A 22875-nucleotide genomic window follows, 5' to 3' on the forward strand; every position below is an offset into this window, starting at 1 on the left:
AGATCCATGCCAAAGTTTAAAGGATTAAATGGCTTGATGTTTACAACTGACTTTCAAGTGGCTCAGGAAAAAAAAGGACAAACACATACAGATAAAGCAAATATGCAAAATGTTAACTCTTGACACTATACAGTTGAGAGTATACATTACTTATTGCACTATTCACCCAACTTTCTTAATGTTTAAACAATTTCACAATTAAAACCTGGGGGAACTCTAGTGGAGGGCATTATGGACTCTGACCCCAGTACTGTCCCTTGTGCCACCCCTGTGGCCACAAACACATTCCTACCTTTGGCTTCTGCCAATCTGAATCTATGAAGGAAAACTGGTAGGTCAATTAGCTGGTTGGCCAAGCCAGCTGCATGTAACATCTACAATGTCCAAGGTCTCAAGGTAAATTTTTGACAAGTAATGTGGTGCCATAGAAACAGCACTGAGTCAGGGCCCCCAAGACCTGGGATTTTATCCCATCGTGGTCAAGGGCTAACTCTGCAAGTCTAGGCAAGTTACTGAACAAGCCCCATCCCACCCTAACCTTGGCCTCACCTTCTTTTGCATAACTGAAGTGTCCCCCTTCTATCTTAAAAATAAATTTATCTATGATCTCCGGCCTATCTCTGAACATTCCCCGCCTCCACCTGGAGCTGAAAACTTGTGGTTCACCCATCACTGAAGGCCACCCTGGTGTTACAGGAAGTGAACATCCTCTCCAAAGTATTCTGAAACCACAGTCTAGGAACCGTGCTGTTCCTACTGGTAACAAGTATCTACCGGAAAAGTCCTCTAATCCCTGGCCCATTGCTATTTAAGGGCAATTTATGGCATGTCATTTCTTGGCTGTGACTCCGTGCCTTTCAATCACCCCCACCCTCCACACATCACGACCACTTCCACCACAACGAGGTTTCCCAGCTCACTGGACAGAAACTATACAAGTGGTTTTCGCCAGGGTGGGGTAAATGAGGATGAGATTAGCAACAATATCCCGTCTGCTCCCACCCCACCCACACCTTTATCGCTGCCTGAAGCTATGCTGTCTGATAACGTTAACCACCAGCCAACATGATTATTTAAAGTTAAATCAATTAAAATTAAATAAGACTTCAGCTCCTCAGTAGCACTAGCCACAATTCAAGGGCTCAACAGTCACACGGGGCCAGGCCACTACATTGGAGAGTGCAGTATTATAGGGTATTTTCAACGTGGCAGACGATGTATTGGGCTGTGCTAGAGAGCACACCCTGCTTTCCGCTTCCTCCTCCAAGAAGACCTCCTTAGAGGAGTCCCCAGGAACTGCTCCTGCTCTCCCTCTCCAGGTCCCCCCGCTCATCACCCCTGGACTGCTCCCCATGCCCTAAATGGGCATCTTGCCTTACCAGGGTGGAGGTAGGGACAAGAATTCTACTCCTTAGATAGAGAAAGGTGCAGGTAGGGACAAGAATTCTACTCCTTAGATAGAGAACGGTGCAGGAGATACACGGGACAGGTCTTACTGTTGACAATGAAAACGATTTTAGCCGGGCATGGTGGCACACGCCTGTAATCCCAGCACTCTGGGAGGCTGAGGAGGGCGGATCACTTGAAGTCAGGAGTCTGAGATCAGCCTGGCCAACATGGTGAAACCCCGTCTCTACTAAAAAATACAAAAATTAGCTGTGCATGGTGGCATGTGCCTGTAATCCCAGCTACTCGGGAGGCTGAGGCGGAAGAATCACTTGAACTGAGGAGGTGGGGGCTGCAGTGAGCCAAGATCGCGACACTGCACTCCAGCCTGGGACACAGAGCAAGACTCCGTCTCAAAAAAAAAAAAAAAAGATTTTAGTCTGCACCATCACCTTCTGATCCTGGGGCCCCCTGGAAGCAGCTCCTGGTCTCAGTGGGAGTTTCTATGGGCCCTAAATTCCTCCCTTCGAGGATTCCTGCTCCCTCAAATCCTCAGAGATTCACAACTGTGTGCTTTCAGCCTCAAGCCCAGAGGGAGGAAAGGCTTTACTGAACCAAGATAGCCTGTCCATGGAAGAAAGCCTAGCAGAAACTGACCTTGGACGACAATTTTGGTGGAAAGGGGTTAATTGGGGACCACTAAATGCTAATACTCAGAAAGGCCGGGGCTGCATCTCCCATCTCTAGATTCCCAGGACCTGGCACTACCTGGCTAGTGGGAGCAGTTTATGGGGCTGTGTTTATACCTTACAGGCTCTTAATAGATGCTTGTTGATTGATGACTGCAACTCAGCCTCCTCCAGCATTTCCTAATTAAAGCATCCTCATAAGTGCAAAGAGGCACATGTACATAGGTTTGTGTACACAGTGAGCACGGTCTCTTTAGAAGGTGGGGAATAGAAGCCAGTTTAGGACAAAGCTGATTGAGCTGTGTGAGGAAGTTACCTTTCCCTGCAATTACCTCATTTCCACGATGCGTTTCTTTCTCTTTTCTCTTGATTTCTGCCTTTGCTACACTCTTTCCCGAGGGTGTGTCTACTTCTTCCAAATGTGAAAAGAAGTTCACTTTCGCCAGGCACGGTGGCTCACGCCTGTAATCCCAGCACTTTGAGAAGCCAAGGCGGGCGGATTACCTGAGGTCAGGAGTTCGAGACCAGCCTGGCCAACATGGTGACACCCCGGCTCTACTTCAATACAAGAATTAGCCGGGCGTCGTGGCACACGTCTGTAATCCCAGCTACTCGGGAGGCTGAGGCAGAATTGCTTGAGCCCGGGAGACGGAGGTTGCAGTGTGCCGAGATTGCGCCACTGCACTCCAGCCTGGCTGACAGAGCGAGACTGTCTCAAAAAAAAAAAAAAAGAAGTTCACTTTCATAAACCAAAGGGGAGAAAAATGATGCTGCCAGGATCCTGGTAAACTCGGGGAGGGAGTGGAGAATACAGAGCCCCACACATCGTAAAACCACAAACCTAGTAACCCTTTTAGAGTCCCAGAGCTCTCGTATTGTGTCCCCAAGCTGGGGAGAAAGACCATCAAGTGGGGAGCGATTTCTTTAACAGATTTCTAAGAGCAGCGCTGAGCAAAAATTAACTCCTTCGCGGAGGCCGGATGCTGGCCTGGCGCTGGGGCAGCGCCCGGGAAGCAGGTGGTTCCAGGTGAGGGAGGCCGAGGTCCCGGGGCGCCCTTTGTTCTCCGGGTTCTGCGCAGGGAGGAGCGCATCGGGCGCCAGCGCCCCCGTGTGGCCGCGAGCACCGCGAGCGCAAAGGGCGGGCGGGCGCCGCCCGGGGCATGGGTGACGGGGCTGGCATCAAGGTAGAGGGCGGCCGGGCAGGGAGGAGGGGCAGCCCCGCCAGCGCCGAGCCCAGCCCTGAAGTCGTTTCGGCTGTGCAGATGATGAGCGACCCAGGTCGAGGCGAATCAGGAGCCCAGGTGCTTGCCCAAGCACAGCTGGACGAAATGTCTCTTACCCCGACGGCTGGGGCGCGGGACCTTGCAGGGACGTGGTGCTGCAGCGGCCTCTGCCTGGGCCTGGCGTGCGGCTACCTCAGGCTAATTCTCCATTCGCTGCGTGGATTCGCCCCCGGGAGGCGGCCCCACGTTTCCAGCCTGTGGATCAACAAGGCGGAGAACCACCTTTGCACCCTCGCCGGGAAACCAGCTCCTACCTCCGGCCCCCTGTTGGGCCTTCTGGCCCTGGTGTTCTCTGGCGCTCCTCTCCCACCAAGGCCCGGCAGTCCTAGCTGTGGGCTGTCCTCTCTCTCTCTTTTTTTTTTTTTTAACCTCTACCTCCCGGGTTCAAGCGATTCTCCTGCCTCAGCCTCCAGAGTAGCTGGGATTATAGGCATGTGCCACCATGCTTGGCTAATTTTTGTATTTTTAGTAGAAACGGGGGTTTCACCATCTTGGCCAGGCTGGCCTCGAACTCCTGACCTCGTGATGCACCCGCCTCAGTTTCCTAAAGTGCTGGGATTACAGGCCTGCGCTACTGCACCCCTTGGAGCTGTCCTCTCTTGAAAGCCACCACACCTGCTTCCTTCCTAGTCTCACCACAGCTGCCCTGGAGAGGTACCTGCCAGATTTGGGGCAGCCTCCGCCTCTGGTCTCTCCCCTGCCAGTCACCCTGCCCAGAGGTGGGGACCCCAGTCCTGCCCTTTCATCAGGCCAGTGGGAGCTTTGAAGGTTCCACATTTTCAGGAACGATGGCAACGGCCCTCTTAGCACAGAGTGGGTGCTTGGAGGCTGACGTTTATTGGGTGCATACCATGTTCCATGCAACTGGGATTATGGCCTTTAATGGGTGATCACACTTCAATCACAAGCACCCTGTGAGGTAGCACTACTGTGACCCCCATTTTATAAATCGTGCTATGGAAACACTGAGAGCTCATCCAAGGTTACACAGTCGGGAGGGAGGGCTGACCCTGGAGCCTGTGCTTTCGCTTATGCTGCCAGCGTCCCCGTGACGGTGATGGGGTAGTGACTTCAGCTGATGAATGGAAACAGAGGCTAAAGGGGCTGATTCTCCTGATCTTCCCAGAGAAGTTGGCTGTCCCATCCAGATGACAATTGTCCCAGTTTTCAGATGTTGACTCCTTTTCTAGTGGGCCTGTGGACAGCAGGCTGCACCCTCTGCTGTCCTATAGTGGCTGAGATCATGGGACCTGGAGTCCAGCTGCCTGCTCTGGGCCTTACATCTGCCCCTCCTTACCACGTTCTCATCTGTAAAATGAAGTCATGCTAATACCTGCTTCACACAATCTGCGCAGATTGAATGGAATACTTCAGGTGAAGTGCTGAGTGCATGGTGAATGATCAATACTTGTCAGCTGGTACTAGTATTTCCAGACCAGAGGCATCCAGACCTCCCTCTGCAGCTCTGTCTAACCCTATCCTACCCCTGACCTTATTACTTGCTACTTCTCTTTGCTGTGTGACCTGGGGTAGGTTACTCGGCTTTTATGAGCTTCTGTGGCCTTATTTGTAGGCTGTGAATATTAGCGGTAATCATCTTCAAAATTCACCCATAATGGTGTTGATTTCAGTAGCAGCTTAGGCTGTCCAGGGCAGGGGGACTTGCTCACATTCTTCTAAAGTTCTTCTTAGCATCACGTAGAAATTCATTCCAGTGTTGACTCATGACGGTCAGCAAATTCTTCACCTTATCCAACTGAGTTATCTTTTGCTTTAAATTTCTATTTAAAGAAATCCTCTGTATACGAGGAAAGGATCCATTTGTTTTCTTTGTAAAACTCCTCTGTGTGCTTCAAGCAAGAATTAAGATAATGGTTACCCTCATCTCCTCTGAATCAGATAAGACATGACTTCAGAGCACTGCTGAATTGAGCCGATAAAAGTACAGGACACCCAGTTAAACTTGAATTTCAGATGAAAAACAAGTAATTTTTTTTAGTATAAATAGGTCCCCACTATCTCATGAACAAATAGTGCATGGGACATACATCTACGAAGATAGTCATTGTGTATTTGAAATCCAGATGTAACCAAGTATGCTGTATTGCATATGGCAATGCTGTGCTGGCTAGAAGCCACACCCACAGGTTGACTAGTCCGGGCAAGTCCAAGGGAAACAATCATTCTTCCAGGAAATCATTGAGAACTAACACCCTTCTCCTTCCCGCCTGTCTATGCCCAAAAACCCCTTTTAGTATTGGGAGGCGCGCCTGACCAGAAATTCTGTCATGTTTTCCTTGGGGTTGGTTTCCAGAGCCACTGTTGTGGCAGCTTGGGCCTGTTTCGTAGTGATCAATTTATGTATTGACAGAGCTATTGAATATTTGGTGATAACTGTAATCATCTGTTCTAAGTCTGCGTTTCCTCCTGAATGAAGTAATAACCCCTGGTGTTTAGTCTGCACTATTGGGAGTGATGTATAACACTGTTGGGATGTCAAGTGTATATGACATGTGCAGCTGTGGTCACTTCCCAGGATGGAGTCTTGCTACATGTGGAACGTCATTTATGCCGCCAAACACGGCTGCCTGGAGCTAGACAGAGCCAGACAGAGCCACCATCCATTTTCCAGAGCCCAGAAACCGTGTCACCAGGGAATGATACGACATCGGCCTTCCTGCCCAGGGCTGCTATGAGGATCTAGGAGAGACTGCCAGCAAAGCCTGAGACGGCCACTGTGTTTCTTCCCCTGCTCTGCCATCCAGTGGGAGCTGGTGGGTGAAATAGAGCCCCTTATCTAAAATGGAGCCGACTAACCTCCTGCTACAGAGGTGCCCACACCATTCACTTTCCTGGCTGTTTCCAGTGCCTGCCCTGCTTCTCTACCTGGCTCTGATTCTCAGAGCCTGTTTGCCTGTTTTCTTTTTTCCTTCCTTCCTTCCTTCCTTTCCTTTCCTTTTTTCTTTTCTTTCTTTTTCTTCTTTCTTTCTCTTCCTTCCTTCCTTCTTTTTCTTTCTTTTCTTCTTTCTTTTCTTCTTTTCTCTTTCTTTCTTTCCTTCTTTCTTTCTTTCCCTTCCTTCCTTCTTTCCTTTTTCTTTCTTTTCTTCCTTTCTTGACAGAGTCTCACTCTGTCACCCAAGCTGGTTTGCAATGGCGCCATCTTGGCTCACTGCAGCCTCTGCCTCCAGGGTTCCAGCTATTCCCCTGCCTCAGCCTCCCGAGTTGCTGGGATTACAGGCGCCTACCACCACGCCTGGCTAATTTTTGTATTTTTAGTAGAGATGGGGTTTTGCCATGTTGGCCAGGCTGGTCTTGAACTCCAGACCTCAAGTCATCCACCCGCCTTGGCCTCTCAAAGTGCTGGGATTACAGGCATGAGCCACCGTGCCCATCAGAGCCTGCTACCTGCTCAAGCCTGGTGGGTTTCCAGCGGTTTCTCATAACCAGCAATTCCTCAGTATCAGCTGTCTGCCATGGGCACCACCCCTGTGCCAACCGAGAGATCACAGATCTCCCTGGCATCCCTCCTTTCCCCTCTGCCAGCTCCCTGTCATGTCACTCTCCTATTTGGACTCAGTTTACCCATCGTCCAAATTTGCCACAAATTCCTTCAGCTTCAGATAAGTAAGCCACATGGATGTTGGTTTCCCTCAAACTTGGATTCCCACAGCAGCTTCTCCCCTGCCCAGTTCTCAGAACATGGGCAAAGTTGCCAAACCTCGGTGCCCGGGTCTCAGTTGCTGCATCTGTTTTATAGGTGGCATATTTGTTCTCTATCACTGCTATAAGAAATTACCACACATTTAAGGGCTTAAAGAACAACACAAATGTATTATCTCGCAGCTCTGTAGGTCAGAGGTCTGGATGGAGGTGGCTGAAATCAGGGTGTCGGCAGAGCGTCGTTCCTCACTGGAGGCTGTGCGGAAGACTCTGCCTCCAAAGTCATTCACGATGTTGCCAGGATTCAGGTGCTGTGCAGTGAGCTCAGGTCTTGTTTCCTTCCTGGTGGTCAGTGGTGGGTTGGGGGGGTGCTTGCTCAGCTCCCCCACTCCATTTTCAAAGCCAGTAAGGACACATCACATCCCTCTCACTCTCTGAATCTCTCTCTTTCCTCTACCCCATCTCTTCTGCCTCTAGCCAGAGAATGTTCTCCACTTTTAAGGGCTTATGTGATTAGACTGGGCCCACCTTAATCATCTCCCCATTTTAAAATAACTTCAATTCCATCTGCTAAGTCCCTTTTACTCAATTCTGGGGTAGAGGGCATGGATGTCTTTGGAGGGGGTGTTATTCTGCCTCCTGCAGCTGGGGAAGGATGTTATAGGGTAAAACAAGGTGGGTCCATTTCCCAAAAGGACACAAACCTGGTGGCTTAAAACCACAGGGATTTATTGTCTCACCGTTCTGGAGGCTAGAAGCCCCAAATCGAGTTGTCCATGGGGCTGTGCTACCTCTGAAGCCTTAGCAAAGAATCCTTTCTCTCCTCCTGCAGCTCCTGGTGACTGCAGCCCTCTCTGGCTCTCCCTGGCCCTCCCTGATGCTCCCTGGCTCTCCCTGGCCCTCCCTGGCCCTGCCTGGCGCTCCCTGGCCCTCCCTGGCGCTCCCTGGCCCTGCTTGGTGCTCTTTGGTGCTCCCTGGCCCTCCCTGGCACTCCCTGGTGCTCCCTGGCCCTCCCTGGTGCTCCCTGGCCCTCCCTGATGCTCCCTGATGCTCCCTGGCCCTCCCTGACGCTCCCTGGCCCTTCCTGGCGCTCCCTGGCCCTCCCTGGCGCTCCCTGGCACTCCCTGGCACTCCCTGGCGTTCCTGGCTTGCTGCTGCAGCACTTCAGTGGCTTCAGTCACACTGCGTTCTCCCTGTGCATCTAAGTCCACACCTTTCTCTTGATATAAGGACAGCAGTCATATTGAATTAGAGCCCACCCTAATGACCTCATCTTAACTTGAGGACATTTGCAAATATCTTACTTCTTTTTCTTTTTTTTATTTTCTTTTTTTGAGATGAAGTCTCGCTCTGTCACCCAGGCTGGAGTACAGTGGCGTGATCTCAGCTGCAACCTCCGCCTCCTGGGTTCATGCGATTCTCCTGCCTCAGTCTCCTGAGTAGCTGGATTACAGGCATGTGTCACCACACCTGGCTACTTTTTTTTCTGTATTTTTAGTAGAGACAGGGTTTTACCATGTTGGCCAGGCTGGCCTTGAACTCCTGATCTCAAATGATCCACTCGCCTCACCTTGGTCTCAAAGTAATTCAAAGGTTTTATTTCTTTTTCTTTTCTTTTCTTTTTCTTTCTTTTTTTTTTTTTTTTTTTTTTTGTGAGACAGAGTTTCACTCATGTTGCCCAGGCTGGAGTGCCATGGCGTGATCTCAGCTCACTGCAACCTCCACCTCCCGGGTTCAAGCGATTCTCCTGCCTCGGCCTCCTGAGTAGCTGGGATTACAGGCACAGTCCATCACACCCAGCTAATTTTTGTATTTTTAGTAGAGACGGGGTTTCACCATGTTGGTCAGGCTGATCTCGAGCTCCTGACCTTGTGATCTGCCCACCTGGGCCTCCCAAAGTGCTGGGATTACAGGCGTGAGCCACTGCACCTGGCCCAAAGATCTTATTTCTAAATAAGGTTACATCCATAGATAAGAGGAGTTAGAATGATCACCTGTATATTTTTCTGGCAGGAGAGGAGGACGGTCACAATTGAACCCAAAGCACAGGTAACGCTGGAGAAGCACTTAGCACAAGGCCTGACCTCTGGCCCACTTAATCTACAGTAGCAGTTGGCAATGCGCAAGTCAAGTCTTGGATGCTGTCTGGGTCCCTGTGGGTATGGACTGGGACAGCAAGTGAATGTGTGATGACAGCTTGAGAAAGCAGGCCTCCTCCCAGCCTCCTTCCTGACTGCCCCTCCTATCTCATGCTCAGCTTCCCTTCCACACCTCTACTCAGCCTGGCCCCCAGCCTGCAGTGCCCGCTCCCTTTTCCCAGCCAATCCAAATCTGCATCCTGGCCATCCTTCAAGTCCCACCTGCTCTGGGAGAGGCCACCCTCATGTGCTGCACCCATCGGCAAGGTAGGTGATTAAAGATAGGAATGGACTGTACTGCTCAGCTGGCTGGAAACAGAGCCTGTCCATGAGGAAATGCAGACGGAAGACTCAACTCTGTCAGAGAGAAAGGAAGATAAAGCAAGGTGCTGACTCAGTGGCTGAAAGGTTCGGAAGAAGAGCAATTTTCAGGCAAGAAATTGCACCCCCTGCCTATCTTGGTCCAATAACAATCCTTCTTGTAAACACGAACTCTTCTTCCTAGAAAGAACAACAATAACATCCAAGCACTCTTGCCAAGTTGGCCTTCTAGGGGCCATAATTCTTTGGGATCTGCGTGACATACAAGCCCCTAGGTACTGGCAGCTTACCACCCTTGCGCATTTACTATGTGGGGGCCTGCCTTATAATGAGGAGGAGGAGAGGTTTGATAGATTCCATCAGCAGTCCAGGAATCTCACTGGTTTTTTTTGTTTTGTTTTGTTTTGTTTTGTTTTGCACCTCCACATTTAATAAATGCGAACACGTGCAGACACAGAGCAGTCCCCAGCCGCAAGCAGAGTTCAGTGGAGAGTGAGGGCCTCAGCCGTCATTCCGTCGGATGCCTTCCAAACACTTCAGCATCCTGACCTCTCCTCATTTCCGGAAAAATCCTTAAGCTCACTTCCCCAGGCGCAGATGGGAACAGAGCTGGGAGGATGAGGGACAGCTGTTGCTGCAGGGGGAATGGAAGAGACAGGCAGGCTCGTTTTGGGCTGAAAGATGTCCCTAAGGGAAATCATCCTCCGTCGCAGGACACTGCCCCCCCGAGGCTCTCACCCTGGTGGGGAGGGTCTCCCAGAGGCTGGTCTGATTATCCTGGCATCATCAGAGTGTAACCCAAGGCCTGGAAAAGACCAATAACTGTTTATTACATGAATACATAAATGGAAACCTGGATGTGAATTGAGGCCACCAGAGAAGATTCTGGAAGCCACCACCACTTGCAGTCGAGGCTTGGTCTCAACCTCACCCTGGTCCCAGAAGGAGGCTGTTCACCTCCCACAGGCTCAGCCCAGGCCCCACTAAGGGAAGAGTATGTGATTAAATGGGGCCACCTTTGGGCTCAGAGCGCGGCCCGCAGGTCAGAGCTGAGAGCCACCACCACATGGGGCAGGAAGGCCGTTGCAGCTGTTTATGTAATGTCTATCTAGAGGATAAATAAACTTCATTTTCCAGGGCTGCCAATCTCTAAACATGCTGAAATATACATTCGCTCAGAAACTTTAAAAAAAATAAACAAATGTGGTGGTGTTTGACCGAATCTTCCTAGCCTCACAGCCCTGGTCCTGACGACTCACCGTTCAGCTGGTTAATAAACCTCGTTTATGGATCCCCTCCTATGGGCCTGTGTGTAAAAGTTCTGCTCCGAGGAATGTTCTCTGTTAGGATGTGGGGGAGGGAGAGTCCAAGCAGCAGATCCTTCTAGTACAGTCGCCAGCAGAACCCAGGAGGCCCACGGTGCAAGCCAGGTACACGATCATCTTCAACTGATCCCGGAGGCGGCCACAAGCACCTGCCAGGTGCAGCCCAGCCAAGAGCAGGTGAGGTTAGGTGAGCCAGGTGAGAGGCGACCTGAGACATTTAAGTAGGGATTACCTCTTAATTGTGACTCTGAGGCACCTTAGACGGGCAAACATCTGCCACATCCCATGCCTACGTCCCCTTGTGGGGCATGCAGACAGATCAGGAGAAAATTCGGTTCTGGGCTTCACCCCTTCTCAAGCTGAGGCTGGCAGAAGGTACCAGGGGCTTCATCAGCTCCTCCATTCATCTGCGCCATCATGAAGGGCATTTATTCATGTGCTTTTGGTCCACAAAGAGGGGCCTCGTGAAGCCCTCTAAGGCTTCATCAATTCATTAATTCATTAATTAATTGATGTATTCATTAACTGGTAGCGCATTTGGAGCTGGGTCCCGCTTTGGGTGCTCATTGGCCACAAAACGGTGAGTGAGACAGTGGCTGCCTTCAAGCGTCTTACAGTCCAGGGGACACAGAGGCCAGGTTTTGGGAAACAGACACCCAGAGATGTCTTGGGGATTTGGCCAAGGCCTCCTCTAGTAAGTAACAGAAAGGGACCCAGAGGTGGGTCTGATTCATTGCTGGAAGGTCTTTCTACCATTCAGTGGGTTGCTTTAACCTCGAGTTAAGGGTTTTGTGCTTGGAAAAGGAGAAGGAGGAAGGGAGGGAGGAAGAGTGAAAGAGGAGAGGGGAGAGGAAGAGAGAGGAGGAGGGAGAGCGGGGGAGGGTGTCCGAATGGCCATCCTAGTTCATGGGCTTGTCCAGCAGCAGTGACAGGACTCCAAAGTCAGGAATCACTGTCCCCTTTGTCAGGCGTCTGAGTGACTGCCATGGTGTCAGCACCTCCCAGCACCGAGGTGACAGCCTGGCTCCCACAGACAAACCAACCACTGTGCGGCTGCTCAGAAAACCAGAGAGCAGCTCCAGCCCCGGAAGAAAAACTGGCGGTGCAGGGCTTATGGGAAACAGCACATAGTCTCCAAGCGTCTCTCCAGAGAGTTCCAAGGGGAATCCTGACTAAACAAGGTTTTCGCCTTCAGTACTAACCTTAGACCCTAACCCCTCCCCACAACAGCTCAGGCAGAAGGGGCCACCATGCCCCCAACACCCCAAAAGAGGTCTGGGCCTGTCACAGCTCTCACGTGAACACAGCCAGAAACACTCAGAGGAAACGAATAAATCGCTGTGGCGGATGACACAGAGGTGCCCAGATCCTCCCTCGGGGCTGAGCCACTGCCGTGAGAGTTGGCAGCGACTCTCTGCCCAGTCCCTTGTGGGGAATTGCCCTGTGTGGAAGAGACGCCCCTCCCTCCCCAACTTGTTTTAGGGTGACCAACTCATCCCAGTTTGCAGGGACTGTCTCAGGTTTGACACTGAAAGGCCCACATCCCAGGATCCCCCTTAGTCCTGGGATGGGTGGTCACCCTAGCTGTTGGGGTGAGGGACAGGTGGTCACCCTAGTTGTTGGGGTGAGGTAGGGCGGGAGCACAGAAAGGCCTGGCCCCTCACCCAACGGGAGACAACTCTGAAAGACCACAGTAGCTCCAGGTGCTTTTGCCTTGACCAAGGCAGGTTCACTGGCACCAAGTTCCACCTCCTTCACTCCTCCATGGCTGGGGATCCCAAGGCCAGCACCTCAGGAAGCTTCCTGTGTACAAATCTTGACCTCAGAGTCTAGCTCATGGGGAACCTGACCTCAAGCAGGACCACAAGTGGAATCGTGGTTTGGCAGCTTCTGGCATCTTGAGGTTGTCAACAGACACCACAGCAAGGGGCATCTGGGGACTGCAGGAGGGTGAGAGTCCCATGCCCACCTGGTCCCCTCCCGAGAGGCTCTCATTCTGCCCTCCGTGATTTTCACTTGCCCCACTCATGGAATATTGTTTGAAATAAAATGGATTCACATCCATTTAGTTCTGAAGCCTCTATGGCATCCCTGGAATTGGCAAAGATGCCTGGGGTGCTGCTAAAATGGGCTCCCCGAGGTGAGGCTTGGAGCAGCCACAGGGAGTCCAGCAATGGGAGGCACCCTGAAGTGTCGGGTACTCCAAGCCTTCCTTGACTTTCACTCATGTGAAAGATGAGTAAAGACAGCCTTTGGCATTTTGTCCACAGGGACCAAGACTTGACTTTAGAAAGCATCCAGATATTGCTGGCAGGTTGGAGGTAGAGGCAGAGAAGATAAGTAAATAACATGCAATCCACATGACGAAAATAGTTTGAGATCATCCAGGGAAGGAGAGGCTTCCTGATGCCAGAATGAGGACAGGGCTTTCCAGCTGACAAGGAAGGTCACCCGCCTATGAGTAAAAAGTGAGTGGGTAAGGCACTTTGCAAGGGCCCCTTTGGTTCTAATATTGAAAAAATCACCACCCAGGTCCAGTTTTCATTGGAAATTTACACCCCAGCCAAACACTGCACTTTGTAAGAAATTAGGAAAAGACATTCTCTGCCTTCAGAAATTTTCACAAACCCTGCTATAAGTTTCATTTCTGCATTGTTGCATAACAAATGATCCTAAAATATAGTCGCTTAAAACAACAACCATTTATCATTACTTGCAATTCTGTAGGTTGACTGGGCTCAGCTGGGTGGTTCTTCTGTTCTATAGTGATGTCATCAGGGGCCACTCTCATCCAGAAGCTCAACTGGGCTGGAGTGAGCACTCTCTCATTCACTCACCTAGTTGGCAGTTCCTGCTGGCTGTCAGTCAGGGGCTCAGGTGAGCTGTCGATAGAAGCACCTCAATTTCCTTCCATATGGGCTCTCTACTAGGCTGGAGCTTATCACAGCATAGCACTGAATTCCAAGCAGGAGTGTTCCAAGAAAGGGAAAGCAAAAGTTGCAAATCTCTTAAGTCTTGACTTTGGAAGTTACACAACATTGCTTTTGTCACATTCTATTGAGCAAACCAAGTCATATGCCAGCCAAGATGCAAGAGGAGTGGAAAGAATCTTTACCCCTTGATGGGAGAGGTGGCAGAAACTTTGCAGCCACCTTTTAACCCACTGCAGGTGGTCACTGTTAGGGAAATGGAGAATGACACCCAACTTTGGTGACATTATTACAGTGCTAAAGACCCCAGTTCATGGAGTAAGGAGTCACAACAAACGGAGTGAAGGAGCAGTCACATCACAACTGGCAGGGAGACCAACAACCTGAGGGCACAAAGCTATAGAAACAAGAGAAACCTCTTCCTCTTTCACTCCCTGTGTGAGCAATGATGACAGGAGTGGAAACCTGGTGTTTTGAAGTCCATTGACCTGGTCTAGCCACCTTTTTCTTTCCTTCTTTTGAGTCTGGATAGGATGTTCCTCAGGCAAACAGGAAGTCTTCTTTAACTGCAAACTCCTGCTTCAAGTCTCCTGGTGAGATCAGACTAGGAAACCTACTTCCTCTCTGCACCCTTCAGTTCCGAGCTCCAAACACATCGTTCAACACTTGTTTTCCACAAGAAGTGACAACGCTGTGAACTAAATAAAGTGGAACTTCATCCTAGGGCTTAATTCATGTGTGGTAAGTTAAGACTACATAGGTAGGCCGGGCGAGGTGGCTCATGCCTGTAATCCCAGCACTTTGGGAGGCAGAGGCAGGCGGATCACCTGAGGTCAGGAGTTTGAGACCAGCCTGGCCAACGTGGTGAAACCCATCTTTACTAAAAATACAAAAATTAGCTGGGTGTGGTGGCACATGCCTGTAGTCCCAGCTACTCGGGAGGCTGAGGCACGAGAATTGTTTGAACCTGAGAAGCAGAGGCTGCAGTGAGCCGAGATTGTGCCACTGCACTCCAGCCTGGGTAATAGAGTGAGACTCCATCTCAAAAAATAAAAAAAAAAAAAATTACATAGAAAGTGCACATGAAAGAGAGGGGCACATACTTGCTCTTTTTTTTTTTAACTCCTCTTTTAAAAACCTTTAAAAAAAAAAAAAGAAACCTTGTTTTTCACCCATCCCTCTCTGATTTCACATACATAGACTGCAGATATCACATCTTTAGCCCAGCATGGATCTCCGAGCTGGACCCCTGAGGAGACCCCTGCATACCCAGGAGGCCACTTCTATCAATTCCTTGAGCAAGCTGGGAGGATGGGTGTGGACGTCAGAAACAGCTTTAAATGCCTTCCCAATGAGGAAGGTGAAAACCACACCAGATTTCCAGAAAGTGATTTCTCACCTACAAGGCAATTTCAGAGGACGTGAGGGCAAAGCTTAGCAGCTCTGGAGGGCCACAGCCCCCGCGCGTCTCCACTAGTGCAGCAGTCTGCTCTCTGCATATTTTTCTACTTTCTTGTGCAACGTGTTCCCAAAACCAACTTACAACCAAACTGGAATGAACAAAAAAGAGAGTTGGTCTCCACATCAAGGCACATCTGGGAGGTAACTGGGAGGCATTTGATAAGAAGACATTGTGTGGACAAACTCTGCAATAAATAACCAAGAAACTCCAGAGGAGTTCCACTGAATCGTAGATTTGTTTATTCATTCATTCAGCCAACATTTATCAAGTACCTGGTATGCCAGACCCGGGGACAGCAGCAAATGTGAGTCTTGGAGTGTGGAGTCAGGTGAGGACACAGGTATTGAACTAGCAATGACAAGTGTGAGGAGAGCCATAGAAGACAACAGTGCCCTGCAAGAATGGGTCCCTTCCTGCAAAAGTGAGTCCTGTGTGGCTGGGCGCAGTGGCTCACGCCTGTAATCCCAGCACTTCAGGAGGCTGAGGCGGGTGGATGACCTGAGGTCAGGAGTTCGAGACCAGCCTGGCCAACATGGTGAAACCCTGTCTCTGCTAATAATACAAAACTAGCAGGGCGTGGTGGTAGGCGCCTGTAATCGCAGCTACTCAGGAGGCTGAGGCAGGAGAATCACCTGAATCCGGGAGGCGGAGGTTGCAGTGAGCCAAGATCATGGCATTGCACTCTAGCCTGGGCAACAGGAGCAAAACTTCGTCTCCAAAAAAAAAAAAGTGAACCATGTGATCCTTGTATCAGTAAAAAGTCACAATTTTGATTCTGCAGCTACTGAAAAAGTAATCTTTTATGAACAAATGATTCAAGGGCCAAAGCTGTCTGCTGCTGTGTTTTGATTTCATGCCACCTGACACTTGTGTTGGCAAGCCAGCCACCAAATATCATGCTAAGATACAAAGTCTGAATTTTGTACTACTGAAGAGTTGTCAGTAAAAGGACACTTGACCACAGAGAAAAACAAGTCACCCTTCCGTAACTTGGCCCCTAGGGACCATCAGTCTAGTAACTCACCATTGCTTAGCATTTTTCTTTTGCCAAAAGAGAGGGCCAGGCTGGAGAAGGGGCTGAGGTAAGAGCTATGGATCTCCCAGGGGATGCAACTGTCACCCCAGCTCAGCCACTGGGGGGCCAAAGGCAGGTCACTGCTCCTCTCTGGCTTCAGTTTTTCCATCTGCGAAATTGGGTAGCAGAGATTTATTGACCATGGTCTGTCATTGAGTAATTCTTCAGGAGCAACAAGGAGGCAGCTGGAGAGGGGTTGGCCTTATGGAGGAGGCTCTGGTCCCCCAGCCACACTGTGGATCTAGGGACCCTTCTGCTGTTATCTGTTTAGCAGGATAAAAAGTCCGTCTTGTGTGGGCTGGGGAAGGTCGCTAGGTTCCAGGGAGGACTCAGGGTGCTGTGCCCACTACTATCAGGCTGGCCCTGTTGCAGGAACATGACTGGCTTTGGCATTACTCTGATGAACCATCAAGCCCCAGCATGAAAGAGGAGATGCAGAAGAGCATTTGTCCATGCAATCTAAAAAAGGTGAGCACAGAACAAGAAGGATGGAGGGGAAGGGATGCCAGAGCAAGTGCCCAGAGTGGCCCAGGAGGAAGACCCTGTCCCCTTGAGGGCACCTGTGGTTGGGAGGCCTGAGCAGGGCATGTCAGTGTCCCCTGATCTGGAATCCGAGAGCAATGAACACCCCGGATACATACATCATCTAGATTGGGTTTCTGCATCAGATTTCATTTACAAAAGAGTTTCCCTGCTGAATTAAATGTGACGACCACATTCTCCAGTCACAGTGCTGGTGACTGGAGATTTCTTGCAACAACTCTATACCCCGCCCAGTCACATTGCTACTAACAGCAGCCTTGCACCTGGGCCAAAACATTCACAGGAGAGTGAGAATGACAAGAGTTGTCTCTAAGGACCTAAAGAAGAGGACAGCCAACTTGTCAGCCAAAGCACCTACCTATTTCCCTCCTTCTTCCCCTTTCTCTATCTTCATTGCTTCATTCACACATTTATCCAACCCACCAGCCAACCTACTAATATTTTTTGAATGCCTACCTTGTGCAGAGCTCTGGGCAAGACACTAAGAATTCAGCACTGACTGAGACAATATCTTTGCCTCCATATGATTTATATTCTGGGGGAGATAGACAATAAACAAATAAATAAGACAATTATTAATTGCAGCAAAAGCAGAAACAAAAGTAAAGTAATGGAAGTAGAGAGTTAGTGAGGGGCCTCATCCTTCTTGGTCTTGGACCCTAATCTTCTGCAGGTGGACAGCCACATCCCAAAGCAGGACTCCATTCATACTTCAGTGTGTGCACGGAGCACTTGGGGACCTTGTGGAAATGTAGAAGCTGACTCAGTAGTTCTGGTGTGGGGCCTGAGATTCTGCATGTCTACCAGTTCCCAGGTGATGTGGGGCCATGCTTTTTACAGTGTAGGTCCACAGAACATGGACTACTCCGTGCCAAGCCCAGACGATGGTGATAGCCCCTTGCCCCAAGGATGGCACCCGAGGGAAGCGGAGGAGGGAGCCTGCAAAGACCTGCAGAACTTCCGAGGTTGGAGAAGCCTGACCAGACCCATCAGCAGCTGCATAGCTGTGCCTTGCAAACCCGACCAAGTGGCTTTAGCAGGAGCTGCGGTAGAGCTCAGAGGTGTCTCAACCAGCTGCCAGGGCTGCCAGGAAACTTAAGCAAAGACATCTGCCTTTGCCATTAAAAAAAAAAAAAAAGAAGAAGTATCTCTTAGCTGGGTATGTGTGGTGGCAGAGATAGGACAGCTCTATGATGAAGCTGGTTTTGAGATGGACTGGACCAGCAGCCATGAGATGGATCTCTGCACCCAGTCCGTTTGCCCACCTTGGTCCCACTTCTTTCTTCTTAAGTTCCAAAGAGCTGCACTCAGCCCTCAGGTCTCAGCATGCTGTGGAAAGCACACGTGTTTGGAACTGATGGCACTTGAGCCTCAGCTAAACCCTAACAAGCATCGCCCTCCCGGCCCTGGTGGTCCCATCTGTGCACCAAGCCAAAATTGCCTGCCTGCTTTCCGTGTGGTATCATGGTGTTGATCAGAGGAAACAGACACCGTTAACATAATGAGCACGTCCGATCTAGCAGCCTGGAGTTTACCCAGCCTTGAAATAGACAGAGGGGACCCTTAGCTGAGGGAAGCTGATTAAGAGTCAGCCATGGGCCAGGCACAGTGGCTCATGTCTGTAAAACCAGCACTTTGGGAGTCCAAGCTAGGTGGATCACCTGAGGTCAGGAGTTCGAGCCCAGCCTGGCCAACATGGTAAAACCACGCCTCTACTAAAAATACAAAAATTAGCCAGGCATGGTGGCAAGTACTTGTAATCCCAGCTACTTGGGAGGCTGAGGCAGGAGAATCGTTTGAACCCAGGAGACAGAGGTTGCCGCGAGCCGAGACTGCACCATTGCACTCCAACCTGGGCAACAAGAGCGAAATTCCATCTCAAAAAAAAAAAAAAAAAAAGTTGTCCAGGCACGGTGGCTCATGCCTGTAATCCCAGCACTTTGGGAGGCTGAGGCGGGCGGATCACAAGGTCAGGAGATTGAGACCATCCTGGCCAACGTGTTGAAACCCCTTCTCTACTAAAAATACAAAAATTAGCTGGGTGTGGTAGCATGTGCCTGTAATCTCAGCTACTCAGGAGGTTGAGGCAGGAGAATCCCTTGAACCCGGGAGGTGGAGGTTGCAGTGAGCTGAGATCACGCCACTGCACTCCAACCTGGTGACAGAGCGAGACTCTGTCTCAAAAAAAAAAAAAGTCAGCCATGTCCTGTAGCGGTAGGGATTCAAGGCGGCATCTATGAAGCTGCAATAGTTAGAATAAAGGACAACTATCAGGAGTCATGAGAAAGCAGGCTTGTATCAACATCACTCAAAATCAGTATCTAAAACAGCACCCGGCACACAGGGGACTCTGCTTAAATGACCGCGGGTGAACACAGAACCTACCTCTCCCACCATTCGCTCCCTCCCTTCTACTGGATCTTTGTTTGGTTTCTTTATCTCAGAGTCCCTGTGTGGAGCAAACCAGTTGTACCTGGAAAAGCTGTGCTGTCTCTTTAAGTCCCTCGCGAGTCTCCCAACTTTCTTTGGCATCAGAATTGGGCATCTCTGGGAATCTGACCCACATCTGTGCAGAATAAAGAACAATTATCAAGCTGAAACATGCCCTGCACCCAACACACCTACTTAATTGGTGCTTTACTTAAGCTAATGTTTCAGATTATTTGGGCCTCCCCAATGCATCGAGTTGAAAAGGCAAAGCTCATTTGCTGCGAGTGTCCCTTGATGCCTCATGTGCCTCGTATGCTCCACACATGCACGAAAGCCTTCCAGGGTGTGCGTGGGCATGAACCTAATTAATAATGCTTTTTGCTTCTTAGCAATTGCCAGCTTCGTAGGCAGAGCTTTTTGAACTTGTTTCTGGAAACCTCTTCTGAACCACAGGACTAGAATAGAATAGCAGACACTCTGTAAATATTTGTAGAGTGACCGAACAACACAGAGGGGGCAAAGCATAGTGGCTAAGAGGGATTAAGATGTTGGCTTCGGACAGATCTAGGATCTGGGTGTGAGTATCAGCTCTGTCTGTGGGGCCTGAAGCTGTCTAAACACATGTCTTCATAAGCTGAACTGATAAAATAAAATCATATTGATAAAGCACTGTAACTGGCAAGGCGGAAGTACTTTTAAAATGTTAGTTGTTGAAGGTGACTATATACATGATTGCTGACCAGGGACACTTTTGATAGTGAATAGGGGACTATAATAATCATACCAGGGCCGGGCACAATGACTCACGTCTGTAATCCCATCACTTTGGGAGGCTGAGGCAGGTGGATCACCTGCGGTTAGGAGTTTGAGACCAGCCTGGCCAACATGATGAAACCCCATCTCCACTAAAAATATAAAAAATTAGCCAGACATGGTGGCGTATGCCTGTAGCCCCAGCTACTTGGGAGGCTGAGGCAGGAGAATTGCTTGAACCCGGGAGGCAGAGGTTGCAGTGAGCCAAGATCATGTCACTGCACTCTAGCCTGGGCAACAGAGCGAGACTGTCTCAAAAAAAAAAAAAAAAGTCATAACAGAATAACAGGTGTAAACCAGGTCTAGCCCAACAACCAAGGGTTGTGGGTACCCCGGCTATTATTATTTAATAGAGGAGATGCTTAGAGATCATCAAATCCAACATATTTATTTGACATATGAAGCTAGTGAACCTGAATAAGCTGAGCAACCTGAAGTCACACTGCCTATTAGCAGAACATTGCTTTAAGGTCACACTGGTTTTGGTCCCAGGCTCTGGGTCCCACTTGGGGAGCTAAGCTCCCACCTGTTGTCTCCATAACACTGCAGAAAAGAGCTGTGAGGAGGTGGCCTCTAAGCCCCACCAAGTTTCTGAAAGATCCTCATTTACAAAGGATGGCAGTGAACTTCAGAGACGTTAAAAAAACCTCTCTGAGGTGGCCCCAGGCCACACAACAGTGTGTGATTGCTAACGATGTGTCTCCTGGATTCTCTTGCACTGAAGTAGAAGATTTCATCATGTAGATTCTTTTTTTTTTTTTTTTTTTTTTGAGTTAGAGTCTCGCTGTGTTGCCCAGACTGGAGTGCAATGCCACAATCTCGATCTCGGCTCACTGCAACCTCTGCCTCCTAGGTTCAAGCGATTCTCCTGCCTCAGCCTCCCGAGTAGCTGGATTACAGGCACCCACCAATGTGCCCGGCTAATTTTTGTACTTTTGTAGAGACAGGGTTTCACCATGTTGGCCAGGCTGCTCTTGAACTCCTAACCTCAGGCGATCCACCCACCTCGGCCTCCCAAAGTGCTGGGATTACAGGCGTGAGCCGCCGCGCCGGGCCACCGTGTAGATTCTTATACCAGGAATGGTAGCTAGCGTCCTGGTTTCGGTGATACCAACAACCTACTTTCAGCTTCCCCTGTCTTCTTTCAGCGTGTTTGTTTCAGAAATCACTGGTTCATCCTGATTATTGACACATCCTGGTCAGAATTAGCTGCTCCCATTCATGTCTCTATCATAGTATAATTACTTTTTTGTTTATTTATTTAGAGACAGAGTCTCACTCTGTTGCCTAGACTGGAGTCCAGAGTGCAATGGCGTGATCTCAGCTCACTGCAACCTCCGCCTCCCAGGTTCAAGCAATTCTCCTGCCTCAGTCTCCCATGTAGCTGGGATTACAGGTGCATGCCACCATGCCCGGCTAATTTTTGTAGTTCTAGTACTCATGGGGTTTCACCATGTTGGCCAGGCTGGTCTCAAACTCCTGACCTCAAGTGATCTTCCCACCTTGGCCTCCCAAAGCGCTGGGATTACAGGCTTGAGCCACCACACACAGCCTAATTACTTGTTTATATGTCTGCTCCTAGAGACTCAGTTATTTAGAGACGGATGCCGTGCTTGGCACAGTGGGTGGGATACCATGGCTCTCAGGTAAACATTTGCTGAATGTCATTGTTCTCAATGTCTGTCACATTGCTTACCATTGGGAGGAACTGACAATGACCTAACTTTCCCAGTCAAGATGCAAGAACTCTCAAAAAGACCCCCAAACATCCCTGCTGAATGAAATGTCTTAGCTCCAGTCTTACCTCCAGTGAAAAATAATGGGTGGCACCCCACCCCCCTGCTAAATAACTCAGCCTAATTTATACCTGATAGGTTTCCCCATTCACGTCCTTTTTCCAGAGCATTTTCATTTCTCCCTTAAATCCTGGAAAACCACTATTTATCTCATCTGTGAGCTAGAGCCAGCTCTCCTGGTTCACAGGAGCCAACTGTGTGCACCTCTTGCCAAGGCCATGTTTAGGGAAGACACATAGATAGCTCGAAATGAGCCATTCTGGAAGTATTTACACTATGGAAATCAGCAAACACTACAAATCAAGGCTTTTTAAAACATTTCTTAGAAAACCAGTTGTTAAACATTAGCCAGCACACCACTGCCTATGTGACACCAAGCCCTCCTTCCCCTCACTCTGCCTGCTTGTACATGTCTTAATGCTCTTGAGCCACCAGCCAGTCTCTCCAGTTTCGACCATGTTATCCATTTTCTCCCAAGACCCATCTGAGTGCCGCTCAACCCTTCTGCTTGTCCCTGCCAATTGTGGGTAGCCAGCACACCGCGGTTCTAAAAGAGGTATTATCTATAACAGAATCTCTTACAACCAAGTCCCATCACCCCAAATGAGTCAGTTCAGCACGCTGCTTGTGAAAATGTGTTTACAGAATGTCTTTCAGATCCATGCTTTGCACATGCCTTCACTTGCTAAAGAATTATCCAGTTCCCCTCCACTTCCCCGCTCTCATGTCCCAAACAAAGTGTGATCATCACATTTTTAAGTCTCCAGCACACCCTGGGTCTTGTCAGGCAGCCGCATACGGACTGAGTTTCTTTTAAACAGGCTAAAATTTCTCGTCTCTCAGCTTAGTCTTCATGGCTTTGACTAGGGGAAAAGGCACTCACCACTTCCAAGCCAGGCTGCCAAGAAAAGGCTCAGCAGAGCCCCCCAAGTCTCTTTCTGAGGAACGCTCTGATTTACAGAATTAAGTTACGGCCCGACTCTTCAAACGGATAATCACAGACTGTAGCAAAACTCTGAGACTG

General features: G+C 49.7%; 1 long non-coding RNA gene across 1 annotated transcript; it reads right to left on the reverse strand.

Annotated features, from left to right (window-relative positions):
* Positions 1–6330: 6330 nt before the first annotated feature.
* LOC129393250 (uncharacterized) lies at positions 6331–21184 on the reverse strand. Its single transcript, XR_008620041.2, has 5 exons — positions 17269–21184; positions 16219–16378; positions 15132–15282; positions 10737–14430; positions 6331–10282 (listed from the first exon to the last, which is right to left on the reverse strand). It is a non-coding gene; the product is annotated as an uncharacterized LOC129393250 (long non-coding RNA).
* Between the last annotated feature and the right edge of the window lie 1691 nt (positions 21185–22875).

This window comes from Pan paniscus, chromosome 8 (genome assembly GCF_029289425.2).
Source record: "Pan paniscus chromosome 8, NHGRI_mPanPan1-v2.0_pri, whole genome shotgun sequence".
Taxonomy (NCBI): domain Eukaryota; kingdom Metazoa; phylum Chordata; class Mammalia; order Primates; family Hominidae; genus Pan; species Pan paniscus.